The sequence below is a fragment of the Telopea speciosissima genome, chromosome 5 (assembly GCF_018873765.1).
Source record: "Telopea speciosissima isolate NSW1024214 ecotype Mountain lineage chromosome 5, Tspe_v1, whole genome shotgun sequence".
Taxonomy (NCBI): Eukaryota; Viridiplantae; Streptophyta; class Magnoliopsida; order Proteales; family Proteaceae; genus Telopea; species Telopea speciosissima.
Genome location: NC_057920.1, coordinates 54394188 through 54415139, shown reverse-complemented (window position 1 = coordinate 54415139; position 20952 = coordinate 54394188). Strand labels below are relative to the sequence as shown.

Genomic DNA, 20952 nt, shown 5'->3' with positions numbered 1-20952 from the left:
TTTGGTGTCTATCTTGAGTTACTGGGTCCATGCTGAAGCAAAACTTATCATGACAAAATTCTTCCCCATTATCAATCTTGTTCAAATCCACAGACTGGCTTTGACCAAGCAAGGTATGTCCTTTCAGGAACTAGGGAGTTAGATCAGAAAATAAATCTGCTGGAGGAGATGCACCGCTCTCCAGAAAGACAGCATGAAGTTCCTGGGCAAATTCTGGGTCTTGTGCCGCACTGATCACATATTCAGAAACATCCTTTAATTTCATCTTTTGGACAGATGAAGCTCCTCCACCAGTGCCAGATGAATTTTCATGCGGTTTATGCAAGGATAGAAGAAGCTTGCCAAATTCATACTCAAATCTCTCAGTTTGATTCTTTTTAGAAATATTTGCATCATCCTTCTTTGCTTGAATGCCAATATCATCTGACAAACTAACTTTGGAAACATGATCTAGGTGTCCAAATATAGTTGCTTCACTTGTTTGATTCTCAAATTGACAATTGAGCTTGCCAAGTGCAAAACATGAACCCTCTACATTCTGTGCAATGTTAACAGAGCTCCGTACATCTAATCCTGGCATGGAGGGTTGTGGAAGATGAGGGGGCGGGAGGGTAGGAGCCGTATGTGGAAGAGAGAGAGAGAGAGGGAGGGAAGGGAAGAGGGAGCTGGAGCCGGATGGGAGCCGGTGACGGAGAAGAATGGTAGAAGGAGAGCCGGTGACGGAGAAGCAAGAAGAGGGGGGTTTTCATAAAAATAAAAAAAGTAAAGGGGGAAAAAGTTTCGTACACGGTTTACAAGACCGTGTACAAAACCTTTCAATTTAGAATTATAGAAAAAACTATATCCATCCAAAACTAATTTTGAAACTAACAGTATCTTTCTCTTAAAAGAGGGAACGTAAAAACAAGAGAAAATTACACTGCCACCCCCTAAGGTTTGTACTAAATACAGGGCAACCCCCTGTGTTTTGAAAATATACACCCAACACCCTTGAGTTTAGGGTACTTGTTACACTCAGCCCCCATCCGTTAGAGCATTTTCATTAGTTGCTGATTTGTTGGCCATTGATGCCTTAAAATGACAAATATATCCCTAATGGGGTGTGAGCTTACCATTTTGCCCTTAGGGAAGCCCAAACTTCACACCCCCTTCCGTTTCCCTTCCCTTCCTTTGCTACTCGAACTTACCTACGATAAAGAGGCCGCAACAAGAAGGCACAACAACTAAGGGGGTCGCATTTGGGCGTAGCAGCGATAAGAGGCAAACCAGGAGTCGCGTTTGAGTGCAACGGCGGCAGGGAGTTGTTGCGGTGAGAGGAGGAGAAAAAAAAAAGAGGAAAAAAGGGTTTCTCGTTTTTGGTTTTTGGGTTTAAGAGAAACACGAGGGAGAGAGGGAAAATGGGGTTTTCTTGATTCAATTTCTACTGGTTCAAGGTATTTTCTCAAATGTTTTGAGTTCCAAGAGCAAAGATTCTTTGAGGCAGCATGGTCTCTTCATTCAACAAGGAAGTTGGGAACAGATGAGTCAATTGAAGAAGCAGCCTTGCGAGAGACAGTGGAGGAAGCCGGTTTAAAAGGCCAAGTTCAGGTCAGTGTAATTTTAATCCTTTGTAGTTAGTTGCCTTGATTTGCAGAAATATTAATATTTGAGTTACTTGGTTCCATCTGTAACTAATTTCTCTTACAGAGTAAAATTGGTGAATGATGTTTGGTTTCGCCATCACATTCTTGGATCGTATGAAGTTTATTTTTATGGTTATTGTTTGTGCAGCCATGGCCGACAAAATAGAAGGCCAATGAATGTTGCCTGGTTTGGAACAAGGAATACCCCTGTGTGGACATGAAGACGGTTAAAGAAATTTAAAAAAAAATTATTAAGGCAGCCGAGACTGCCATTAACGTGGTGCAGAGTTTGGTGCCTTCTGGAAGTGGGGTTTTACCCTCTCCATTATCGTAAAGCACTCACAAGGGCATGCAACCGGTGGCAGCAAAGGCCGCCTGTACAGTGGCACCGGGAGGAACACATGTGGTTGTCGGGATGGGCTCCTTCCTCCTCTGGTGATTTAATAATAATAATAAATAAAAAAACACTGTCGCCTCAAGGGGTCACTTTGACAAAATTCATGGAAGAAGCTTGGAGCTGCTGGGTTGGCCGAAATGGAATCGATGAAAGCAACGACGACAGCGAAGGAGGAGAAGAAGCCAAAGAATAGGGTTTGAATTGAATAGGTTTTGGGTTTATAATCTTAGAAGAGGGCAAAGTTCGCATTTCCCATTGAGTATTATTTATCAGGATATTAGAAGAGGGCAAAGTTGGCATTTTACATTGTATTATTTAACATCATCCATTCAGGGGGTGCGATTGTATAATTTAGAAACACAGGGGGTCACTTTGTATATAGTACAAACCTCAGGGTGTGACAGTGTAATTTTCCCTAAAAAAATCCTTTAAAACTAAACTACTATAATCAAATTCTAAAACTATTGTTTCTACAGTCATTGCCATGGCTTCAACTGCAGTGCCCATACGTAGACGCACCTCAGTTCTTTCCAATTTCCTTGTCTCCTTGAACCCCTGCAACATATTGCAAATATGAACAGTGGATCCAGTATCCACCAACCAAGAGTTGGAAGGTTCAAAATACAAATTTGACTCGTAAAAAACATTTACATCATATGTACCTTCTTTAGGAGTCTTTGATTCTTCTAGCTTCTCGTTCTTCATAGTTTTCAAGAACGCACAATTGTTTCTTTTCCAATGACCGTCCTCGCAATAAAAGCACTTGCCTTTTGTTTTCTTATTGCATGTATCCCCACCTTTGGGTATGAGGGCCTTGCCCTTATTACCCTTCTTCTTCTTCCTCTTGGAAGAAAGCTTGGTATCAGTATCATTGACTTTAGGCTTATCCTTTTTCAGAGTTTTCTCTGCCTCGACCAACATTAGCCAGCTCAGTAAACTCGAATCCCTTCTCATTGATATTGTATGACATGTGAAAAGGAGCAAAAGTAGATGACAAAGAATTCAAGATCACTTAGTCTTGTATAATAGGGTGAACTTTGTCCCCATTGACTCTAGTTTTTCAAACAGATTTATGACATAGACCATTACTAGAGTCCTCTAAGACATCCTAGTGTTATAGATTTGACTCACAACCTCATAATGCGAATGAGTGAGTTTCTTATTGAGTAGTTCAGAAAGCTTATCCATCTTTATATCTTTGATCGAATCAGCTATTGATTTATCCATAAACCCGAACATGTAGAGTGAAGTCTTGGAATCCCTTATCTGGAAATCCTGGAAATACTCCACTTCTTCTGTAACATTCTAGTGAGGTTCGGGAGGTTGTTCTTCATCAAGAATAGAGAAGATACCTGCAGTTAGGAGCAACTTAATGGTCCGGTACAAGTCAACATAGTTGGGTGCAGTCAATTTTAAGTCACTAATAAGTGTTAATAGGTTGGGATTAACGGCAACCATTGATTAAAAATCTACATATGTACAAATAATATCACATGAATTAATAAACATTGATAATACAATGAACAAATAATATCAATGGTCTTTAACATATCAAGTCTCCCTCATGACCTGACCAATGATTTGGATACCAACAACCCTTACATGGATAACTTACCCTCTTGGGAGTCATTATACATACTTTGATTGCGTGGACTATGATGTTCGCCTCCTATGCATCAAATATTTTTGGGCACCTGAGTGTCATATCTAGATCCTGTCGGCTGACACACTCAAGTCATGAATGTACTTATTGTATTGGTTAGAATCACATAATCATAAGGGATGGCCTACTTTTACGGTACACCCTCATTATCTGTGTTCTAAACATAACTAAGAAGAGATAAATACTGACAGTTAAAGTGATATAAGCCTGACTTGATCCTGTCGGTATCAGCGGGGTCATATCACATAACTTCTGCATTTACCTTCAATGGAAGGTCATGGATATGTCTACAAGTTAAGACTAATTCGCATCATTCATGTATCGATACAAAGAGGGATAATGTAACACTCTCACAACATCAATAGAAACATAGATGGCTAACCAAATTAAACAACTTTAATTTAACGTGATTATGGGATGGCGGCATTTAATAGAAGTGATAATAACCCTCCCACTAAATTCAAAAATTCTAATAAATACTTTCTATGTATTATGGGTGCATCCCATGCCTAAGATGCTGCCAAGTATGCACGCATGCTTCATCTCAGTCATCTCCTCTGTCTGATCTTCCATCAAAGTTGGTGATTCCCGACTCCATGAACTTTGATCATCACATGTGGATCAATATCAACATGCACTAGGAAATCCTATTTCCTCTAAAAGAATGCATTAGAAACCTAAAACAATTTCTATACATTTTCCTTTCCAATCAAAAGAAACCCTGATGAATAAACCAAACCACCATTTGGGCTACCCATGGGGGAAGTACATTTGTTTATAAAAAATAAAGAGGAGAGAGAAGCATTACATCCATCTCATAACCATTAAAATATCACGTGTCAATCTAGCCATCCATTTTATTAGAAAGACAATACCATAATCACAAAAGCAAGCAAGAATAATTTTATCATTTAAGGGTACCACAATTAATTAACCCTTAATTAATCCAATCATTAGGGTTCAAGTTTGTGGTTATACCAATTTCGGTGAACCACCTACCGTCTATTATCAAACCATTCCATTGCATAAGCCTCACGCCAAATAACTCCCAATTATGTCATTGGAATCACATCTCATGTGAATAGCCCCACAAAAAATAAAAAATTTGGTTTACAGCATATGTAATCAAAGATCCATGTCCAAATCAATTAAAATCCAATTTTAACCAAGGGTGGGTGAAGACATACTTTCTTCACCCATTTTCTTCCTTTCAAAACCCTAAATAAAATACTTTTATTAACTTTTTTGGTTTGAAGGAAGAGCAAGGCTATAGGCAGGGGCTGCACAACAAGGCCGGAAGGCAACATGACGGCAACACTGCAGGACGGAGAGCCACGCGGCTATATTGTCACTGCTGCATGACGCGCGTGCCTGTGTAGCCGCTAGGCAGCAGGGGCGCACAGGTTCTGGGGCACATGACGCATCGTTGTGGGACTTTTAGAATTGGGGCGCAGGGTGTGAGGTCGCGGGGTGCTTGGTGCAAAACTGCAAGCAGCCATGGTTGCTTGCAAACACAGGCAACCATGATTGCTTGAGTTTTGTTTCTCCATGAATTTGAGGGAGAACAATTTTTCCTCTTTTTATATTTCATGGCAAATTGAAAACCTAAATTTTATATTTTCTGCCCATAGAAATAAAAAAACTCCTCTTCTTTTATTCTCAAGAAAATCAAGAACCCTATTCTTTTCTTTGGAAAAAAGATGAAAAAACTCCAAGATTTCAAGAAAAGAGATGTACGCACACATTAAAGATTTATTCTTGCAAGCTATGTTTTGGTATCCATGGGTGGGAAAGTGTGGCTCTGTAACCAATTGTTGGGCTGGGATCATCTCAATCTTTTTCCCATAAGAATTAGGGTAACAACAAGAAAAGAATAAACATCTTTTTCCATCAACCATGGAAAAAGGGAACCTTTTCATACCCGAATACACAACAGAAAGAGATCAATTCTGGTTTATTTTGCATCCCATGAATATCAAACCATACCATTAACCACAAAAGAGTTAGTTAGATGTGCTAACCTAAAGAACCTCAAGTGTTGCTCCTCCTTCAGATAGTGATTCTTCCTCCAATTAGCACATAGGGAAAGATGCTCTTGAACCTTTTCGGGTGCTGCCAAGATTCTCCAAGTCAAAACAACGATCTCTTCAACAATTCAAAACCAGGGTTTCACTAAATCCTAAGTTCTCAAGGTTCTAGGATGCAAACCAAGAGAATAAGAAAAGAGACAAGAGAGAGAGAGAGAAAGAGGAGAGAGGAGAGAGAAGAGAGTTAGGCCAGAGGGAGGGGAGCCAAAAACCACGCCAACCATTGGGCAGCTCCCACCCACCTTGTGTTTATATATTGCCCCAAGTGGGGCTGCCTCTTTAGTCCATGTGAGAGACTCTCTCTCTCTCTCTCTGTCTCTCTCTCCATGAGTTTGACTTGAATCCCCACATCCAATCGTAGTGTGCTTCTAATTATAGAAGAAGAAAAATCTAAAAAGGAAAGTACATAATTAATTATTTTAATTTAATGGATAATAAAATAATTATACCAAATCTATTAAATTAAATAAATTAATTATTTAATTAGCAAATCCCAAAAATACCTTTACATAATAACACTTTATGTACCAACCCTCCACTAATCAACATCGTCATTATGGAATATGACATGTATTTAAATACTGTCAAACCTCATTCCATAGTACATGCCTATATCATAGTGTATCTGTATGTGATCGGAATCCATAAAATACAATCAAACATTTTTAATCAAAACATACATATAATCTATCATTTTATGTGAAAATAAGTTTTGCTAACCATTTCTAAAACAACATAGGATCTTGATTCTCTTTTGACCATCCACAAAAAATCTCTCTTGCTATTGGGCAGTGGAGACCTTGCTGAGTGACTCTTTCACTCACAAAATGTTCACATGCTCCTAACACATCAGCTTTGATTCTAGAACCTTAGTCATTGATGAACCAAAATACGTGTTCACATTTTGCAGTGACAAGATTCACTCAGGTACTAGGTCTTTGTAACACATGTCTATTTTAAACGTACATCTGGCAGTAACAAATGAGGGAATTGACACAGATAGATTCTTTGCCAGTATACATCTATATGTGTACTCGCATTCGTACCCTAACATCATCATGCTTAGGCGTACCTAATGCGACGACCATATGATAAGCGTGCCCAACCCAAATCCTAGTCGTGCTCCAATTTAAAACATATACTTATGACCACATAAAACTCAAAACTTTTATATCACATGTGATAATATTAAACCAAAACAAATAAACGGTTCAATTTAAATAAGACAAGTTTGATGGAGCCATAAATCCAACATAATGTAGGTAACAATTCCATGCAGGTTTCCAGTACCAGAACCTTTTAAGACATTCCTTAGAATATTAGGAGAATTATGTGAGAGGATAAAGCTGGTCTTCAAGTGTTCAGACTGTAAATCCGTTTATCGATTTGGGCGGTCTTATTTTATTATGAGTGAGCATGAGTGCTTTCAGGTTGGGGTAAGGCGGGTTATGTCCCCCCCCCCTCCCTTGTATTTCATTTCATCCTATATTAATAATATCCTAGGGGCCATCCCGGGTCCCAAATAATAACTGGGATAAACCTTTTAAGCATTTGCAATGTTCTGAAGATCTTTACTTATGGTAAAGAACTACAAGCCAAAATTGTAGTTAGCCGGGACCTTGTTCTCTTCAAGTTCAACATTCTACTGCGGAAGTTTATTGAGCATGCAATACTCGTAATCCTTAAATTTCTTGCTTTTGTACTTCGCTGGGTTCTGTTCATTGGTAAGTTGATGTAGAAGCCCTACAACCATCTCTCTCGGCGGGGAGCAAAACACTGGCCACGAAATCCTTGTTTTCACCTTGTTCACAATGGTTCTATTCAACACGCTCTTGTACTTTCCATTGCTTAATATCTACATACACAAAGTAAGCCTAATTATATTTCTTTTTCCATCTTGTATGGATTGCACAAGTGAAAGATCTTGGGATAGGTGATGTGGATGTTTGGTCTAATGCTGCTGAAGTGGTTCATTGGAAAATTTTGTTGTGGTAGATTGGTGACTTATATTGATCTCATGGTAGCCATCTTTGTATTTAGGTTACATATATAGGTATTTTGGATAGTGGGAGTGTTGCATATGGGTTGTCATTGTTGGCAATCAAGCACAGAGCAATGATGAGGTGGCCAGTCTTGAGGCTATGATAGTGTTCAGTGGCTTAGGAAATATTGTTGGTTGCAGTTTAGAGCATTACAAGCATGGGTAGCAGCGATACAAAGTGTTTGGAGGCTTATGGGTTCCTATTTCATAACTCACCGCGGCTGTATTACCTTCAGGTATTTTTTTAATGGATCCCGCATCAGAATTTCAAAGAGGTTTGAACTAGAAAAAGTTAGTTCGTCGAGTCCTCTTTCCAATGGTTCAAACGTTTCGTCAATCCGACGTCAAATGAGAGAGTTATGATTTTTTCCGTTTGGATGCGCAAATTAGAAGCAAATCTAGAAAGTTGGATTTCAAATTTTGCTCTCGGCCAGCAGCTTAAGATCACTTTTTGGTCTCAGGGGTTTATATGCAAAAGAAATTTAATTTATGTCTATGATGACATAAATAAGTAAAGTTAGAGGGGCTCTTTTTAAAATTATCAAAGTTGAAGAGATTTAAAAAAAAAAAAAAGGAAATCATTACTCTCCCACATGAAGGTTGTGAATGGATGAGTTAAAAAGCTTTTCAAAAAGTCTTTGATTCCATTTAATAGCTTTTGATTGGTTCTTCAAAAAACACTTTGAAAACTGTGTCAATCTCTCTCTACCTTAAGAGAAGTATTTTAATCAATGCTTGATTGAAGATTCCTTTTATGTAAATTCCATTGGCCCATCTAAAAAGGGCTGTTTAGTCTTTTACTTGATCTTTTGTAGAAAGAAGAGAGAAATGGTTCTTCTTCTTCTCTAAGTGAAAAAGGAAGCTACAGAACCGTGGAGTGGTAAAGAAAAAAAAAGGAGAAAGGAGAGGGAAGAAGAAGAGAAGAAAAGAAAAAAAGAAAGAGGGGTTTTTGCTTGAAAAATAGAGTAACCAAATGGGTGAAGATGGAATCTGATTTCTCTCTCTACATTTTTATTTTTGAAGAAATAGAAGGCTATTGTGGGGTTCCATCAAGCTGGTTCTCAATGGTTTTTGAAGATATATTTATGGAGAAATTGGGGTTTTTGATTGGTTCTTGAAGAAATACAAGAAGAGGAAGAGACAAGAAGAAAGGAGCAATCTGTGATCCCCTTATGGCAGTGTGCACTTGAAAACCTAAGTCTCTCATTGTAAGGGAAGAGTTAGTAGTTCCAGTGGGCTCCATCACATCTGAGATCGGTACAGGCAAATGGTTGTAAGGCTTCCAATCTTCCATTTTTCTTTGTGATTGTCTATGAGCTCTATTTTTACTAGTGTTAGGTGATACAAGTTGATAACCTAAGCTAGTCTGAGCTTATTTGTAGGGTATTGATATAAACCCAACTCTATTGATTTTTGTCTTGTATTTAGTGGGTGCTAAATACTGGGAGTGGGTGCTCTCAGGCATTGGGTACTTTTTGTACTGGCTTAATTGCCCTCTCAGTTCTATGCTGAGAAAATTTGGGTGTGGGTGCTCCCAGCTGTAGGTGCAGCGAAGTTGAGTATTTGAGCAAATACGAAGCCCATAGTGGCATTGCTCCGTGGATGTAGGCAACTTGCCGAACCACGTATACCTTGTGTTGTGCGTGTGGATTTTTGCATTATATCTTTATTGTTGCATTTGGAGTGTGTGGGCTGCAGAATGGGTGTACACACTTGGTAGAGCCTTTGAGTCTGGCTGGGGTGTGTACACGACCTTGTAGTTTATTTTCAGATCCGTCCAGTAATTACCAGTGCCAGTGGCGAAGAAATTGAAAAATTTACATCACTGATTCACCCCCCCTCTCAGTGATAGCCATCGAACAACAATTGGTATCAGAGCTTGGGACTTAGTGACAGCTTCAGAGGCAGCTGAGTGATTCAGGGTCAGTATGGCTTCAGGAGAAGGGACTTCAGGAAAGGCACCGCACTTTGATGGAACAAATCATGCTTTTTGGAAGAACATAATGGAGACCTATCTGGGGTCTCTTGGATATGATGTTTGGGCTTCAGTGTTGAATGAATACACCATGACTGGTGTTGCACCTACAGACAACCAAGAGAAGAAGAAATATGAAAACAACAGTAGAGCCATGCATGCAATCAAATGTGCTCTTATTGGCAGTGAGTTTGTAAAAGTGATGGAATGCAAGTCTGCCAAACAACTCTGGGACAAGCTAAAAAGCATCCACGAAGGAGATGCAAAAATCAAAGAAGCTAAGCTCCAAGTTTATAGAGCTCAGTTTGAAGGATTGAAGATGTTGAATGAAGAAAATATTGAAGATTATATGCTTAGAGTCAATGGGGTTGTAAACTCCATCAGAGGACTGGGAGAGAGTCTAATTGACTCTGTTGTTGTGAAGAAAATTCTTAGATCTCTACCAGATAGACTTGACTCCAAGGTTTCAGCTGTTGAGGAAGTTAAGGATCTAGAAGTACTTAGCTTAGATGAGCTACATGGGATCTTTACAGCTTATGAGATGAGAAAAGGCGAAGGAAAATCAGTTGACAAAGAGGCAGCATTTAAGGCAATGAAGAAATTGAAAATAAAAGAGCAACCGGAAAGTGAAGAAGAAGACAGTGATGATGATGATGAGATCATAGCCCACTTCACCAGAAAGCTAAAAAAGGGGACAGGGAAGTATAAAAATAAGCTTCCATTTAAGTGTTTCAACTGTGGTAAAGTTGGACACTTTGCAGCTAAATGTCCCCATAAGGGGCAAATGGAGAGTGATGATGAAGAAGAAAAGAAAACAAGTTTCAAGGGAAAGAAGAAGAAGTTTTTCTCCAAGTCATCCAAGAAAAATCAATTCAAGAAAAGAAGCTTCATTTCTAAGAAGAGCAATGACACATCTGAGGAAGAATCTGAAAATGAATCAGATGATGATGTAGATGATCATGCCATTTTTATGGTGTTTCAAGAAAAAGAGGATGAATTGCCAAGAACATGCACAACTTCTAAAGATGAAGAAGAAGAAGGAGAAGTGATCTTTGAAGAAGAGTTTAAAGCTGCTCTCAAAGAGCTCAAGAAAGAAAAAAAGAAGGTTAAACAAGTTTCACAAAATCTTAAGGAACAAGAACAATTAGTTCTTCAGCTGAAAAAGCAAGTAGATGAATCAAGAAAATTTTTAGAAGATCTTGAAGAAAAGTTATCACAGAAAACTACAGAATGCACAGAGCTTGAATCAGAAAATCTATCTCTGAAGGCTAAATTGGAAGAAGAGTCCAATATCCTAGGTGAATATTCTGATTTTCAGAAGGAGATTGATGCTCTCAAGGCAAAGGTAGCAGAGTTTGAGAATGACTCAAGTATGCATGACATAGAAACATCTTCACAAGTGCATCCTAGTAGCAAGAAGCTTGATGAGATCCTTAATTCTCAAAGATCAACTCACAACAAATTCGGTCTTGGATTTGTAGGAGAATCATCAAAGAGTGCCAAGGGTAAAGGAAAAGGCACAGCTCAAAATCCTATTACTGTGAAGGATAAGAGAGTTGAGAAAAACAAAACTCCACCCCATAAGACTAACTATGCTAGACAACAACAAATGGCATGGCCAGGCAGGAGAGTAGAGAACTTTGGTTATTACTATCCTTCTCAACAGAAAGCTAAAAATGTTGTTGATCACAGGGCTCAGTACAAATGGCAAAGAGAGCCAATGAGACAAAGACAGTTCTTTCAAGGTCATTGTTTCAAGTGTAATACTTTTGGACACAAAATTTCAGATTGCAAATTCAATCTTGGTCCACCAAACTTTGTTGATAGGAATCCTTTTGCACCCTTAATGGATGTGATGGTTGAGTGCTATAAATGTAGCAATTATGGACATATTGCCAGGGACTGCAGAACTGTATTTCCTCCACAGAGATCATATAATAGAGATAGACAGGACAATGTCAGAAGTGTTAAAGCAACCAAGCCTAAGAAACAGATTTCTAGAGAGAAGCAACTACAGAAACCTCAATCAAGAAGCAGAGTTTGGGTTCAGAAGAGCAGTGCAGAAAAGGGCAACAGTTCTATGGTTGTACAAACAGCTTTCAGAGCTCAAGGGGACTCAACACCATGGATTCTTGATAGTGGCTGCTCAAGTCACATGACAGGAGACAAGAAGAGGTTTGAGAAGTTAGAGATCTATGCAGGTGGGTCAGTGAAGTTTGGGAACAATGATGGTGCCAAAATAGTTGGAAAGGGTACCATTAGTCTCAACAATGGGAAGGTGCAATCCCAAGATGTCTTGTATGTGGAAGGGCTTAAACACAACTTACTCAGTATCAGTCAAATCTGTGATAGGGGACATAAAGTGGTGTTTAATAGCCAAGGTTGTGAAATTAGGAGAACAAGCACAGGAAAGTTGATGGCCATAGGAAAAAGAACTTCAGGGAATCTCTACACCTTGACAGAGACAGTTAAAGACACTTGTATGCTAAGCATAGAGGAAGAGACATGGTTATGGCACAGGAGGCTTGGACATATTGGGTTTAACAGTCTTGGAAAAATTTCTTCAAAGAAGGCTGTTAGAGATATACCTATTTTGAAAAAGCCATCAAACCATATTTGTGGTTCTTGTCAGAAAGGGAAACAGACTAGAGTATCTTTCAAGCCAAAAGAGTATCATACTAGTCAACCATTGGAGTTGGTGCACACTGATATATGTGGTCCTATGAGGACACAGAGCATCACAGGAGAGAGATATTTTATCTTATTTATTGATGACAACTCCAGAATGACATGGGCATATTTTTTGAAGCACAAATCAGAAGCATTAGAAATATTCAAAGTCTTCAGAAAACAAGTTCAGAAACAAACAGGGAAAGTGATTAAATGTCTGAGGTCTGATAGAGGAGGTGAGTACACCTGGACAAACTTCAAAGAATATTGTTATGAAAATGGCATCAGAAGGCAGACCTCAACTGCAAGAACACCTCAACAGAATGGTGTTGCAGAAAGGAAGAACAGAACTATTCAAGAGATGGCAAGGACCATGTTGATTGAAAATGGCATGGGTAACAAATTTTGGAGAGAAGCAGTACACACTGCAGTATATATTCACAACAGGTGTATGTTGAGAGCTCATGAGAACAAAACTCCCTATGAGATTTGGTTTGGTAAGAAAGCTACAGTAAGACATTTCAAAGTCTTTGGTAGCAAGTGTTACATCAAAAATACCAATCAAGATTTGGGGAAGTTTGATGATAGAGCTGATGAGGGCATCTTTCTAGGCTATTCCACCACAAGCAAAGCCTACAGATGCTACAACAAAAGACTTGGCAAAATTGTGGAAAGTGCAGATGTCAAGGTTGATGAGAAAAGAGATTCCTCTACTAGCTCAAGAGCTGATTCTATTGAAATTGAAGACCTCACTGAGGTGAGTGAAGCAGGTGAGGATAGGCAAGAAGGAAGAGATGAACATGGGCATGAACATGACAAGTTTGACACTGAGGCAGATGAGCAAGAAAGGCAAAGCAGGACTGTTAAGAATCATCCAGAAAATCAAATTATAGGTGATCCTAGTGCAGGGATGAGAACCAGGAGTACAGGTAAGCAAACTAGAAGAGTGTACTCCAACACCTACTCTCTTCTCTCACAAGTTGAGCCAAAAACTATTGAGGAGGCAAGTAGAGATGAGAGCTGGATGAAAGCCATGAATGAAGAGCTTGACCAGATTGAAAGAAATCACACATGGGATTTGGTTCCTAGGCCAATTGACAAAAATATAATTGGCACAAAATGGGTCTTCAGAAACAAACTCAATGAAGATGGTCAAGTTGTAAGAAACAAGGCTAGACTTGTATGCAAGGGATATGCTCAAGTAGAAGGTATTGATTTTGAGGAGACTTTTGCTCCAGTGGCAAGACTTGAGGCAATCAGATTATTCCTAGCATTTGCTGTTCACAAAGGTTTCAAGGTTTATCAGATGGATGTTAAGTCTGCTTTCTTGAATGGCACATTGGATGAAGAAGTTTACATAGAACAACCAGATGGATTCCAACTTAGTGAAGATTCTACACTTGTCTGCAGGTTGAGGAAGGCTTTATATGGGCTGAAACAAGCTCCCAGAGCTTGGTATGCTAGATTGGACACCTATTTATGTCATTTGGGTTTCAAAAAGGGCATGGTGGACAGTAATTTGTATGTGAAATCAACTGTAGATAGTCAGCTTGTGGTAGTTGTGTATGTAGATGACATCATTTTTGGTGGCCACAAGGATGAGATGTGTAGAGATTTTGCAGAGAAGATGCAGGCTGAATTTGAAATGTCTATGTTGGGTGAACTCTCATTCTTTTTGGGGTTGCAGATCAGTCAGCTAAAAGAAGGAATTTTTATCTGTCAATCCAAGTATGTGAGAGAAATGTTGAAAAGATTCACCATGGAAGACTGCAAACCTGTCAGTACACCCATGATGACTGGATGCAAGTTAACTAAAGATGATGCATCCCCATCAGTTGATTACACCACATATAGGTCAATGATTGGAAGTCTCTTGTACTTGACAGCTAGTAGACCTGATATTCTGCAGGCTGTGTGTATGGTTGCTAGATTTCAGGCTGGGCCCAAAGAAACTCATGTAGCAGCTTGAAGAGAATTTTTAGGTACTTGAAAGGTACCAGTGACTATGGCCTGTTGTATCCCAAAAGTAAAAACTTCAAATTGTCGATTTTTCGGATGCAGATCGGGCGTGATGTGGATGACAGAAAAGCACCAATGGTGGTGCATTTTATTTGGGTGGCGTTAGTGACTTGGCATAGCAAGAAGCAAGATTCGGTCTCCCTTTCTACTGCAGAGGCTAAGTATATAGCAGCTACATCATGTTGTACACAGGTGTTGTGGATGAAACAGATGATGAAGGATTTGAGTGTTGAGGTTGATAGGCCTGTGGTGATTTATTGTGATAATACAAGTGCTATCAACATCTCAAAGAATCCAGTCATGCACCCCAGGACAAAGCACATTGCAATAAGATATCACTTTTTGAGAGAGAAGGTCACAAAAGGAGTGGTGAGATTGGAGTTTATCCCCACAGCAGAACAGTCAGCAGATATCTTCACAAAACCATTACCCAAGGAGCAGTTTGAGTTCCTTAGACAGAAGTTGGGAGTGGTTCTTATTCCCAGGCATTGAGGTGCAGAGGGGCAGGGGGAGCATGCTTATTGTAGATGATTTGCTCCCATTATGGGCTCAGGGGGAGTCCTTGTACATCCCTTTGTACTTGTTGTCAAAGGGGGAGAGAGAGTCTTCATCACTGTATGGGGAGAATTCCTGTCCTTCATAGGGGGAGAAAATGTAGGCTTTGCAAGCAGGGGGAGTTTGAGTATGTTGTGTTAGTTGTAGATGCAGGCACACAGATGATGAGAAGGTTGCCAACAACTCCAAAGGGGGAGATTGTTGCATATGGGTTGTCATTGTTGGCAATCAAGCACAGAGCAATGATGAGGTGGCTAGTCTTGAGGCTATGACATTGTTCAGTGGCTTAGGAAATGTTGTTGGTTGCAGTTCAGAGCATTACAAGCATGGGTAGCAGCGATACAAAGTGTTTGGAGGCTTATGGGTTCCTATTTCATAACTCACCGCGGCTGTATTACCTTCAGGTATTTTTTCAGTGGGTCCCGCATCAGAATTTCGAAGAGATTTGAACTAGAAAAAGTTAGTTCGTCGAGTCCTCTTTCCAATGGTTCAAACGGTTCGTCAATCCGACGTCAAATGAGGGAGTTATGATTTTTTCCGTTTGGATGCACAAATTAGAAGCAAATCTGGAAAGTTGGATTTCAAATTTTGCTCTCGGCCAGCAGCTTAAGATCACTTTTTGGTCTCAGGGGTTTACATGCAAATAAATTTAATTTATGTCTATGATGACATAAATAAGTAAAGTTAGAGGGGCTCTTTTTAAAATTATCAAAGTTGAAGAGATTTAAAAAAAAAAAAAGGAAATCATTACTCTCCCACGTGAAGGTTGTGAATGGATGAGTTAAAAAGCTTTTCAAAAAGTCTTTGATTCCATTTAATAGCTTTTGATTGGTTCTTCAAAAAGCACTTTGGAAACTGTGTCAATCTCTCTCTACCTTAAGAGAAGTATTTTAATCAATGCTTGATTGAAGATTCCTTTTATGTAAATTCCATTGGCCCATCTAAAAAGGGCTGTTTAGTCTTTTACTTGATCTTTTGTAGAAAGAAGAGAGAAATGGTTCTTCTTCTTCTCTAAGTGAAAAAGGAAGCTACAGAACCGTGGAGTGGTAAAGAAAAAAAAAGGAGAAAGGAGAGGGAAGAAGAAGAGAAGAAAAGAAAAAAAGAAAGAGGGGTTTTTGCTTGAAAAATAGAGTAACCAAATGGGTGAAGATGGAATCTGATTTCTCTCTCTACATTTTTATTTTGAAGAAATAGAAGGCTATTGTGGGGTTCCATCAAGCTGGTTCTCAATGGTTTTTGAAAATCTATTTATGGAGAAATTGGGGTTTTTGATTGGTTCTTGAAGAAATACAAGAAGAGGAAGAGACAAGAAGAAAGGAGCAATCTGTGATCCCCTTATGGCAATGTGCACTTGAAAACCTAAGTCTCTCATTGCAAGGGAAGAGTTAGTAGTTCCAGTGGGCTCCATCACATCTGAGATCGGTACAGGCAAATGGTTGTAAGGCTTCCAATCTTCCATTTTTCTTTGTGATTGTCTGTGTTCTCTATTTTTACTAGTGTTAGGTGATACAAGTTGATAACCTAAGCTAGTCTGAGCTTATTTGTAGGGTATTGATATAAACCCAACTCTATTGATTTTTGTCTTGTATGTAGTGGGTGCTAAATACTGGGAGTGGGTGCTCTCAGGCATTGGGTACTTTTTGTACTAGCTTAATTGCCCTCTCAGTTCTATGCTGAGAAAATTTGGGTGTGGGTGCTCCCAGCTGTAGGTGCAGCGAAGTTGAGTATTTGAGCAAATACGAAGCCCATAGTGGCATTGCTCCGTGGATGTAGGCAACTTGCCGAACCACGTATACCTTGTGTTGTGCGTGTGGATTTTTGCATTATATCTTTATTGTTGCATTTGGAGTGTGTGGGCTGCAGAATGGGTGTACACACTTGGTAGAGCCTTTGAGTCTGGCTGGGGTGTGTACACGACCTTGTAGTTTATTTTCAGATCCGTCCAGTAATTACCAGTGCCAGTGGCGAAGAAATTGAAAAATTTACATCACTGATTCACCCCCCCTCTCAGTGATAGCCATCGAACAACAGGGAGAGTTATCCTCCTTGTTTTATTGATACCTCTGAGCTAGGTCTAAAACTTCAGCCTAACACAAGTATAGGAACTTGGAAGTTAAAAGTGATCTAAAGATTGGTAAAGACTAGGCATGCACCGGGTGCCAGCCTGTGTCTGCCACTCTCCCTCCTCTTAGTGAAAAGACCCTTTGCCCTCCCTTGTCCCCCCCCCCCCCCCATGTGCCTATCGCCTGGTAACTTACCTGGAGCGGGCAATGTGCCTATCCCTTTCCCTTAAAGTTTTTATAAAACTGCAATAATGTCATTCACTATAATAGAATCTAATGGTATTCTATAATTTATGAAGAAAAGAACACTGCGAGACTGCAGAGTGTAATGTAAGCTAACACCTCTCTCTCTCCTATGAAATGATATATCTACTCCCTATTATGGATTGGGTATCAATAAGGTCAAGAAACAAATAAAATATGCCATTTAAAAACCCAACTCTTGCAACCCTTAACCTCCAGACTATAGGGTCAAATAAGGTGAGGTAAACAAATACCTGTTGCAAGCCCTATTTTTAGTGACGAAAAGGAAAACACATATCTCAGTCTGATCACCTATATGGACGATAAGAGCATTAGGGATGTAGTTTGCATCAAACCAACGGCCATCTTTGAAGATTTGGAGACCAGGAACTTCGTTAGGCACCAGAATGGTGAGGACTGACAAGCCAGTGCGCGCCACCACACCAAGAGCCAGATCAGGGAGATCGAGGACAAGGTGGGTAATAGTTGATCTTCAATAGGTATTCCAATTCATCTCCACCCACTGCATTTCTTATCACATTTCCTTCCAATCCTAACCCTAATGACAAGTACGTTAGTAGCTTGTCCACCCCTGCTCTTAAGTACTTCGCGTACTCCTCGTTAACTTCCCTACATAAAGAGACATAAATGCCCATGAAATCACGAAATGAAAACCTAAAACGGAGGATGTTAACGCAAACACCAAGAAACACAAAGAAACATAATAGATTCAAGCAAAAATGACACAGAGATTTAACTTAGTTCACACACCAATTTGGTGTGCTACATTAACGGGCGAAGCTAAAGATGGTTCAATATGTAATGGATGAAAAATACAATAAAAACAGAGGATATTAACTCAAACACCAAGAAACATAAAGAAATAAAATAGATTCAAGTAAAAATGACACAGAGATTTAACTTGGTTCACACACCAATTTGGTGTGCTTAGTTCATGAAAATCTCTCAAGAACACCCAAAATCATAGCAATTCAAACTCTCATCACAAAACCCTAATACGAAAAATGCTCAAATCACACCTCACTCTCTTGCTTAGATAGCAAGGCAATTACAGAAGGTAATACTCCTCCAAGTCCGGTTGATAGGACCAAGCCCTCCGTTGCCATTACAAATTTCATAAAATATTTTGAGCATGAATTTTGTCTTTGTACAAGTACCGTCCAATGCCCTCTAGGGCCAGTCAAATGGAATCCACTCCTCGTATGAGTCCCATAGTGGATTCCATGTGATTTTACCCTGGACGGCATTGGATGGTACTTGTACAAGGACACAATCGGGCCTCTAAAATTTTCTCTTGGGGTCACCACCAATAAATGTTGGAGCTGAACAAACTTTGAACCGAGTACAAAAATTCAAGACACAAATAAGAGAAGACCAGATTCGATACCTATAAGAATATAGATTCTTGGGCCAGAACTGGTAGTTGATGACGGAAGGAGGCCATTTATTGTGGAACAAGAAATCAACCCAAGCTCGCTTCCCTTCTTGTTCCTTCTGAAGTTTGGTTCCATAACCTTCTATGGATCCAGGGACAGAAGCGTAAGCTTCTTTTTCTTCTTGTGGGAGCTCGAAGAACTCTTTTCCAACGGTCTGCAACTTTTGAATGACATCTAAAGGTATTCCATGATTCACAACTTGGAAGATGCCCCAGTCTTCGCTGGCATTGGCGATTGAATGGACAAGGTTGTCGTTATTTGGTTCGTTGAGATTGACGGTGGGGATTTCAGGGACAAGTCCATGGTAGGTGGTGGCTCCTGGTTGTTCGTCCTCGGCTCTTATAAACTCCTCAGGGATGGTGTCTATTCTTATGGCATGAGAAGCTATTGCTCTCTCTCTCTCTCTCTCTCTCTCTCTCTCTCTGTGTAAAAGATAGAGAGCTAAATAGAAGAGCTTAGAGAATTGAAAGCGGAAGAGGGAGGTTTTTATATGAGTAAGAGAGTCAAATGAAGAAGAACTGGAATTTGGATCGTCTACGGCCTGCCTGACCGTTGCAGTCATAGCAGCACCCTAATGTGGCGCGGTGCAATGACCTCCTTACCCCTGCCCGAGCATATCTTGTCAATATTAATGAAACATATGGTTAGATATATGCTTTAATTGCCTGGATTTATTTTTTGAATATAACTGGAAAAGGTAAGAATCAAAATTTCATGATTTAGATACAATTGTCCAAAATGCCTTTTATACTTTTTCCTCCCTTGTGAACATAATTATTCAGGGATTCTATCTACAGCATGGATTCTCCAGGATCATATCTCTTATGTAGCCAACAATTATTACAATTTTGTTTGTGTACTTTCATTGTTCACTTGTTCTCATCCAATCCTATATACAAAAATCTCTTGGAGATTTACCAAGATTTATTGCAGGGATTCTTTCCACATCATTGGTTCTCTAAGATCATATCTCTTATGTAGCCAACATATTACAATTTTGTTTGTGTACTTTCATCATTCACTTGTTCTCAACCATTATTTATACAAAATATCTCTTAAAGATTTACCAAGATTTAGTTTCCTTTTTGGGTTTGATGAACCAAATTGTCACCCACTAGTCAGGCGAGGACACATGGCAGAATAGGATTCACTCTAGACCATGCTACCAACCATCGAGCAGATCCGGCAGACAGACCGATGACTACAAGAGGATCATCGGAGATGACCCGACCCTAAAGGAAGTAGCAAAGTATGATCCGACCTGATAATCGACTTAACCACCAGCTAATCTCACACTAGGATATCCGGACTGCCAACTCAACAAGCCTAATCACTTGCCCAACAAGTTAATGGCCCATCGTCGTGTTCTAACTATGGAAAGACTCTTTCCAAAGAGGAAATCCTCTCCTAAAAAGAATCCACACTAGATCTCTTACCATAACTAGAACACTTGCTAAATTGGGACTCTACATAACCGCCTCAATCTCCACCCCAAGCTATAAATAACACAACCCAAGTAGGGGGATTCGTTTCATTCTGAATTTTAGCAACTCATCTGTTGCGAAGGAATCTGACTTAGGCATCGGAGAGTCCCCTGTCGATAGAAACCGGCTCTCCCGTGTCTATTTGTTCTTCTATGCAGATCATCCTCGATAGAACAGTTAGCTGACGATTTCTTCTCGCAACAGGGTTAATTACTTTGTCAAACTTAGAACTATTAAAGATACTCACCATGCCATAAAAGGAAAAAATTCTCAAGACACACAAGGAAAGGGATTTGTTATCTCTCTACATGATACTAAAGACTTTCATCATGCAATAGAGGGAAAGGAATATCAAGACACAATAGGAAAGGTATCTAATATCTCACTACATGGCAATAGTAAACATAAAGGGAATGACTCACTAAGATCTAAAACCAAGGACCATATATGCCAATGAAGTGCTAAAAGTCTTAAGCAATTATCTCTAACCTTCTCTTAAATAGAGGAGGAAGAGAGGCCGTAAAACAAGGCATAACATTGTCCCGCTTACACAGGTGGCATAGCTATGGGACTGGTGCGAATGCACATGATTTAACCCGACGGCGAAACCACACCTTTTATCCTCCTAAATTCGGTATATCAAATAGCAATACTAGTGTTCTACCAAAAAAAAAAA

The 20952-nt window shown here is 39.6% G+C and overlaps 1 pseudogene; it reads right to left on the bottom strand.

The window, feature by feature from the left end:
• Positions 1-7347: 7347 nt before the first annotated feature.
• On the bottom strand, positions 7348-19354 carry LOC122663081 (annotated as a pseudogene).
• Positions 19355-20952: the final 1598 nt, after the last annotated feature.